This window comes from Benincasa hispida, chromosome 3 (assembly GCF_027475165.1).
Source record: "Benincasa hispida cultivar pf3 chromosome 3, pf3_genome.v1.1, whole genome shotgun sequence".
Classification (NCBI taxonomy): domain Eukaryota; kingdom Viridiplantae; phylum Streptophyta; class Magnoliopsida; order Cucurbitales; family Cucurbitaceae; genus Benincasa; species Benincasa hispida.
Genome location: NC_143480.1, coordinates 27,794,724 through 27,803,904, shown reverse-complemented (window position 1 = coordinate 27,803,904; position 9,181 = coordinate 27,794,724). Strand labels below are relative to the sequence as shown.

At 33.1% G+C, this 9,181-nt stretch overlaps 1 long non-coding RNA gene across 1 annotated transcript; it reads right to left on the bottom strand.

The window, feature by feature from the left end:
* Positions 1-6,244: 6,244 nt before the first annotated feature.
* On the bottom strand, positions 6,245-6,653 carry LOC150037171 (uncharacterized). Its single transcript, XR_016528162.1, has 2 exons — positions 6,514-6,653; positions 6,245-6,421 (listed from the first exon to the last, which is right to left on the bottom strand). It is a non-coding gene; the product is annotated as an uncharacterized LOC150037171 (long non-coding RNA).
* Between the last annotated feature and the right edge of the window lie 2,528 nt (positions 6,654-9,181).

Here is a 9,181-nt window from a genome sequence, read left to right as displayed (position 1 = left end):
GCCCATTAAGTTTGGAATGAAAGTTAACCTTGGTTGCATTATTTGACTTTAGATTGGAGTTGAAAATTGTTGAAGCGACCATCCACCAGATTCAAGGTTGTTCGACAAGTGTTTTGTATAAGGTTTGCGATTCTTGTGGTTACTCTTAAACACCAATCAGTTTGGGGATGGTTAGATTAAATTTTATATGTTTTGGTTTTGGGTTAAAATTGTTAACATCTCCTTGGTTTGGATTTTAGATTCAAGACTTAAGACGTTTAGGGTGTTGCTCATCAAAGTAAAGGCCAATTATCTTTTGAAGTTTGGTAAGTTTGGAGTAAGTTGTTGGGTGGTTATTTTGAATTAAGATTAATTATGGAGAATTAAGTTATTAATTTTGAACTTTGTGTATGTTCAGGTAACCAACAGAAGTGGGTTTTGGAATTAAGTTTAGACCGAGCTATAGTTTAGGTGAAGTAAAAATGGAGGTCTTTGAATAATTTGGTTAATTCCCAAAATATTGATTTAAATATTGGATTTATCTTAGGTGTTGTTTGTCTTGAAAAGGATAAGCTTGCTTGGGCTTCTTTGGATTTAATTTCGAGGTAAGTAATCTTACCACTGGAACTGCCCACGGGCCAGGCTTTAGTTGTATGCTAGCATGATAAGTGTATGTTGTGGTAAATGTTAGCATGTTGATTGACAGTATGACCTAAATAAAAGTATATTCTGGCACAAATTCTGATTTGTTTACATACACACCTAAGTGCTTGATCGTTAGTATGTGATAGTATGTGTTTTCATATGTCGATGTCTGATCTGCTGGTGTTGAGGCATACTTGCATGTTGTGAATTTATGATATAAGTTATACATGGATGATATATAATATGTTATTAAGAATTATGTGTATGTGATGTAGCCATGGTATCAAGGATTTTTATGTATGTTTTAGAACCGTACAATGTTGAATCATAGCACGTTAAGACTGTGTGAATATCCTCATTGATTAGTTAGATGCTCACCAGTTTGTGTTTCCTTCGGGATTCACCAGTTTGTGTTTCCTTCGGGATTCACCAATTTGTGTTTCCTTCAGGATTCACCAGTTTTGTGTTTCCTTCGGGATTCACCAGTTTTGTGTTTCCTTCAGGATTCACCAGTTTTGTGTTTCCTTCGGGATTCACCAGTTTTGTGTTTCCTCCAGGATTTACCAGTTTTGTGTTTCCTCCGGGATTCACCAGTTTTGTGGGCATACTTAACTACAATAGGATAAGACTCAGTCTCTCATCTGTTACATGTATTTATGTGCTATATGCGGGTATCTAGAGGACATAGATGCCTAGTCTGACCCTAGTGGTGGGGCTACTTACTGAGTATTTCATACTCATTTTTTTTTATGTTGATGTTTCAGGTAAGGGTAGAGATGCACCGACGATGGTGCAGCGGAATTCATGATCGAGCTACTGGGACTAGTTTTTACGCTTCTGCATCATAAGATTTAGAGTTCTTTTCATGTTTCTCTTAATGTTTAGTTTTGATGTTTGAAACTTATTATTAAGAATTGTTTTTCATATGTATTTATTAACCTTTATGATTTATGGGTACCCTATTATTATTTTTAACAATTGCATTTAATAAATGTCTTTTGAACTTCTCTTGTTTTAATTAGCATTTATTTCAAATAATTGAGCGTCGTTTTAAATTCTTTGCATACATTTATTTTAGTAACGGCCTTACTTAAGTCCTAGGGGGTCAGGTCGTTACATCACAGGTGAAGATGCCGTCTAGCATGCTTTAGCTAAACATCTTTATTTCTTTAGCACAAATCAAGTTACTTGTTTAATTCATATTAATCACCAAGGGATTAAGAATACATCGTGGAGAAGGCGATTAATGGAGGAATGAAAATAGACAGAAATATGGAAATGAAAATGATCATGACAATTAATTATAAAATCAAGTGTCTGATACATGGTTGTGAATGATTTAGACTAAGAAGATGAAATACAGTTGATGAATAAGAGTTAGGAACAGATACAGAAGAATGCTATGTCTTGACACCGATCTGGATGGAGAGATTGCTTGCCGGCGTAGATGGAGTGAATGGAAAGATGAGCTTCCCTCTCAGGCTTGCTCAACCGATAGAGTTGATCTAGGTACAGAGCTTCACGGCAGGGATTTGGAATGATTCTGCCCTGAGACTCACCTCTTGGCCTTGTCTCTTTTCTTCCCGGATTTTCTTCGATCAGTCTCTCTCTCAATAGCCTCGTATCTATTATCCCCCGTATCAAGTATATTTTCCAGTAAATTATTTAAGGGTATTTATAGGCTGAAGGCTTTGACTCTCTGACTTGTGGTCCCCACTTTATTGTTATGCAAATTCCAAAAATTGTGGAATAAATATTCTTTCTATTATGCAATCAATCCGTTGAAAATGCACAACGGTTAGTTGTACACGTGTCAAAATCCTCCGCGATTGCATTGCTCATTTGCATCTTTCGATCGTGTGCTCACATGCAATGTTGTTTTTATTACCGCATGCGGTTGAAGTTCAGCTCTGGATCGATTGTCGCATGCGCCGTCATTGCGTTGATCGTTTATTCATTCCTAAAGGATAGGCGCAATGCGACATAGATGCGTTAATCTTTTTCTCTTGAGCCATAAATGCATACGGTGACTGGATTTCCTGCAAAACAGACTTGAAATATTCTTTTCTACCATTGCAATGGTGTTAGTGGGTGTATTGACGACAATTTATAATTCTTGCATTTCTTAGCCCATTTCCATACAATTGACATAACTTTCCTCTCTTTTAACCGCAATATCTAAATAAAACAGTATAAATAACTTATATTTCTACAAGTTATCAACGTTCACGCGCTTCCACTGAAGTATTCGATTCCTTCAGCCCCGAGGTATGAGCAACCTATGTGGATTTGTCTCCTAGACATAAAGAACAACCATGTACTCCATTTCAGCTAAGTGATACCAACTAACATCTTTTTCAATCCCAAATACCTATTCTTGAAGAAGACATTCTGCAAATAGTTTGACTCCTTCCATCAAACTTGCTACCAAGATGAAGATCGTATCTTTGACCTTAGCAACTACCTTAGCCTTCCACTTTGATGCCCTTATTTTCCTCGGTAACTTCATCAATTCATTGGACTGTCTAACAATTAGGGGTTCGTGATAACCATCAACTTCCTTTCTCAGACTTCCCAATTGTTTTTAAATTGATGGATCTTGATCTAACTAATCAAAATTGGCTATCTTTGCTGCTAGCTTAATTGTACCTCTACTCCTGCCATCTACAACTTTAACTAGCATTCACCGTCTTCTTGATCCTTTGACAATACTAAACCGAAATATGTACAGTGTGGAATCTCTATAGTCAACTGCCACTATCTAGGATCCTAACATGAGTTTACATTGGTGACTACCAAACTCATAACTTTAACCTCATCGTCCAACTTGCTAATAGAGATGAGATTTATTTTCATCCTAGGTACAAATCTGACATCTCGTATTACTAACTTTTCTTCAAATTCTATCTTCAGATGAATGTTCCCAATCCCAGCTATGTTGGAAACTCTTTAATTCCTCATTCTCACTAGACCATGATGTCCTGATGTGAAAGATGTGACTAGACTCTTATCTTAAATTATGTTTATGAAAGTTGCACTATTAATTATTCATTCAGATGAGTGACTACTATTTTTCGTATTACTCTCAACACAGGAATAAAACGTCACTAACTATTTCTTCATCATTTTCTATCAAATTTATCATTTCTTTTTTAGTTTCAATGAGATTTACCTCTTCTTTTTTTTTTTTTTTCTTTTATGATCATCTTCTAATTTCCTATACTGATTTTTTATGTGGGGATTCTTACGACAGTAAAAACACTCTATCTCATTATTCCTATTCTTCCACTTTTTCTTATTTCTTATTGCTACATGACCCATCATTTTTAGAGTCTATCTTGCTTTACCAATTGAATTAGACAATGCAGTTTATGTAGCTTTCATTGTCTTCCAACTATCAGGTAACATTACAGAAAAAGATACCTATGATAACTTCGAAAAAAACGCTATAATTGGCCTTTTATAACATTTTTTGCAAAGTTCTGATAGCCTGCGCTATTAAAAGTATGAGATTTTTTATGGCGTTTTTAAAATTCTATAAAAAAAAATATAATCTTTTTATAGCATTTAATAACACGCTATAAAATACTTGACTTTTTATAGCATTTTGTAAACCACATTTGATCTTTGCAACATGTAAGATAGCATTTTGAAAAAGCTATAAAAATGATTTGTAGCCAAAATTTGAGGTTATTGTTCGTCTATTATAGCATTTATTTGCAACTATATCTACTTGTTTAATGAAAGCTATCATAAACCTTCAAATGTTCAAAAAAATTTCTTTCCGTAGCTTTTAGTAATTTTTATAGCATTTTTAGGAACTTTTTATAGCTTCTCGATTATGTTCATGTTGCTATTATTGTGTTTTATACCTTGCTACACATATTAAAAATGAAAAAAAAAAAATTATAATTCACATAATAAAAATTTGTACATCTAAATAAGCATTCATACAAGATTGATATTGTGAAAAAAAAATACTAATTAGTATTACACATTGGGAGATGAACAAACCATAAACTTTACAAATTACAAAATGTTTATATAAAAAATTCAACTAACTCCAAGTTAGTTGTGTTTGTTGTCTAGACATTGCATGTATTGGTAGTTCTTCAGCAACCTATAAAAAGTCATTAAGTAATAGAATGATAAGTAAAATTATTTAAATAAAGAAAAAAATAATAAATAGATATACATACAAATTAAAACTTTATATCTCCAATGGCATCTTGGATGTGTGTCTTAGGATGGTAGAAGAAAATAGAGAGGGAAGAAACAAAGTGTTGGGTTTAATGTCCTATAAACTCGTAGTTTTTAAATGATTAAACATATTCTATTTTCAATAAAGACGTTATTAAGGTTATTCAGTAAAAGATGTTATTGAATATGTAAGTTGCGAATATCTAACCTAAATCCAATAAACTAAGATCCTTGGCTATAACATGAATACTCAAACTATATGTAGAGACATATATAGGATCAAGTTCAAGTATATAGCCAAAACTGTCCATAGTATAAGGATAGGGTTGGGTACCTTATCCTGAGGACACTATGAACGTGGCCCACTTTGTATTAAGTTACAAACGATGAGATCCTAAATCGTTCGTGTAGAGACATGTGAGTAGGAGCGTCCTATTCAATGAGTTTGCATAAGACAGGACCGCGAAATTAGTCACTTTCTCTTTATAACGCTGTTTACTGAATAAACTGACTATTTCACAAGATGACCTAGGTAACTCGATCTTAATCCTGAGCTAACTATGAACTCCTATTTATACGAGATTATCCTTTGATCTGAGAGTGGCCAGACATCGCCGACTCAACAAGTCTACAATTTTGGGGATAAGATCGGATAGATAGTTGGGGACATAGTCTCATAAAACGGAATTCGCTCCTACCCATTTCAGGGATAGTAGAGAGGTTGTTTCCTTAAGTACTAACTCCAAGACTTGAACAAGGGGCCCCACCCTCTCCTTGGCCCGAGAGGGACTTAGGTTTGATGGTTGGACCACAAACCGATTGTTCATTAGAGGATTAGTGGAACTTAAGGAACAAGTACCATAGGGGTAAAACGAACATTTGACTCAGCTATAGCTACAAACAACCTGTGAAAGATTGACTTACTAAATATGGTTATATCAAGTGGATGAAAATATACTTACGATGAGAGGAGTGCAACTACTGGGCTATAGTGGAGTGTCTCGGTAGTTAACGAATGTTGGTTAGCTTGGTTAATGAGATTAGTCGATTAATCTCGAATCGTTGGAACCCATGATCTGTAGTTCCATTAGGTCCCCTACTAGCTCATATCGAAATAAAGCCTAGAACAATTAGATAGGAAACTTTGAATCGTTCAAAATCGGGAAAGGGTATTATCGTCAATTTTGTTTAACACAATAATTTAATTATAAATTAAATTATTAAATGAAAGATAAAGTATTTAAAAGTGTTTTAAATACTATATACATGAATAAGGATTCATATATAATGGATTGCACAAGGTTAGAATGATTAATTGGATTAATCATATGAAATTAATTGGAAAAGTTTCAAATTAATTACCAAAAATTAATTTCAATTTAGAATTGAAATTAAAATTAAAATGCAAGCTAAAATCAAATTTTGGATCAAGATAGTAGATTTTGTTAGAATCCCACTTATGCATGGTGATTCAAAGTGGAAAAACAACTCATCCAGGCACTCTTGCATGTAATGTTACATGAACACCTAGAATCCACTATTGCTTGCATCTCCACTATGTGTCTTGCAGCTTGAGGCTTCTTGATGCATGGATTCACTATATAAGTAGAGGTAGAATCAGATTGAGAGCTAAAGACAACCATTTTCCATACTGTTATGCTGCTGGAATTTGGTCTCAAACTCACCTACCTTCATATATCTCTCTAAAGCTTGAACCTTCAAGCATTCCCTTCCCATTCCCTATCTCTAGACTCCCACAAGTCGTTCTTGACCCAGAGAATAGTAAGGAAGACACTAGAGGTGGTCCACACACCGTTCGTGAGCAAAGGAATCAAAGGGAGTTGCTGAATTGGTCTCCAAAAAGGTTGGTACAAATTCTGCTTTTTGTTTACGGTATTTGGACAGCATGCTTTCATTTTCTAAAATTGATGTAGTTAAGTGCCTCCGATTCTAAAATTGCTTCCGCATGTGTTATATGAACACCTTCACAAAAAACCTACTAATATCGTTAAACAAAATTTGTAAATTAAATACCAACCAATTTCAAGTGTATAATATCTATCCAAACAAATCACAAAATAGTCACAAAGATAACTCTCTTAAAATTTTTTTCATCCTCAACATGGTAGAATCCTTGAAGCCATTTTTAACTAAATATACTTATTCTATAATCAAAAGATTACAAAAGTGTCACAAAGTTAAGATTTTACTTTCCATCCTCTTAATAGTCAAACAAGTTAAAGAAATAAATACAGAGACTAAAAAACAAAGTTGAAATATAAATAACACTAATACATTTACTCATAACGTACCCAAACTTTTTTAAGATCTAGAAATGACCATCTCCATTAGCAGAAGCTTGAAGTCTGAAATTCAGAGTAAAGAGCAAAACTATACATAGAAACATAAACTTGTGAATTAACATATATATCATAAGTAAAACATTGCAAGGCACATTCAAGCATTTTAAAGAAGAAAAAACACATGTAATTAAAAGGACACTAAGGAATTAATGCCATTAATTCTAGATGGAAGATGTCTAGATACAAGTACATATAAGATCGTTTATTTTTCTTTCAACAATAAAAATGTGTGAAGCAGAAAAGGCCTAATCAGAAACTTAAAAACTGCAATAGAGTAGCAAATATAAACAACCTTTTTAATCAATCTATTGAAACCATTCCTAAACCAAAAACAATTGTTGGCCTCATCATCCAATTGTAATCCATAAACATGATTGCACAAAAACTGAAACATTTCTTTTAGTGAGATAAAGATAATTGCCAACAATAACAAACTAATAAAACCATCCAACCTATTAACAAAAGGCTTGAACAAAATATACAATCTCCATGTGAGACGAGACAATATTTTTTTTCCTCCTGCGATGGCACTTTTATCCATTGAGAAATATTATAGGCAGTCGACTAACAGTTTTTCATTGAATAACTGGTAATAAAACAAAAGTTTGAACTATCCAAATGCATAATAAACAATAAATAACAATCAACTCAACCTACATTTACCTATAAATTGTCCAAGTATATGCATAAATTGTACCATATACATAGCTCAAACATCAAAAGAGATTAATTATGAAATATCACAAAGCTCAAACATTTAAAAGCTATATACCACACAGTAGACATAAACCTAAAGCTCAAAAGAGCACTATTTCCTTGTTAACACTATTTCCTCAAAAGGGTATCTACAAATTGAGAAGGTCCAACAAACACAAACTTGCCCTTAGGTTTTATGAGTAAAAGTTGGACTAATCAGCCAAATACCACCAAGGAAAATCGATAAACACATACATAAATTCAACATAAAATAAAGCTATAAGAGACCATATTTTTTGTAGTGTTAATTAAGGCCCGACTTAGATTACAAGCACAACATATTCTACTTAAATCGAGTAATTGCTAAGGAAATGCATTAATCAAGTCAAAGACTAATCTAAGATACTTTAATCGAATCCAAACTGCTCATAAATATTTTCAATCTTACTGAAACTTAAAAGTTCTTATTTTAACTATAACCACGTGGTCTATTCACATTCAATGTCTTAGTAACAAAAACATTTATTACACGTCTACCCAAACTTTTGTTGTGAAAGAAATAAACTTATATACGAAAAAAACCTATTGTTCCCAAATCTCAATACGAAACAAAGTAACATCATAAAATTGCAATTAAGAGGTACATAGGACACACGTCATTATAGAGTTTGAAGAGTTTAGCTCAAGACTCGTGGTGAAACAAAATATGTTATATCAAACAGAAACTAAACAAATAGAACTACTTCAATTAAAACCTATATAAAGGGAAATGTACTTTTCTTTCTTTCTTTCTTTCTTTCTTTTTTTTTTTTTTTTTTTTTAGAAGGGAAAATGTGCTTATTTGATGTAGTAGTATTGTAATTGCTCCCTTTATGATCTGAAAAAAAAGCTACCTATTCACAGTGGATGTAGGTCTAATCTTTGGCTGAACCACTTTATCTTTGGTGTTCTTCCTTAACCTTTCCTTCTTCTTTCTCTCGTGTGTATGATTGATGAAAACATGTAACAGTTCTCTGAGTGATTCTACTTCTTCATTTTATTATTGCTAGCCATTTTAGTTTTTTATTTCTCTGCGTGTGAGTTTGAAGTTTTTATTAGACTTGTGTACAAGTGCCCTATTTGTTCTTTTTCACACTACCACATGCTAGAATTCTCAACAGATTTTTTATACATTTTGCACCATGCTCGATAACCAACATGATTTTGAACTTAAAACAAGATAACTAACATGATTTTGAACTCAAAACAAACCATTCATTCAAAACTTCATTCAAAACAAGGTAGACAATGAATGTATA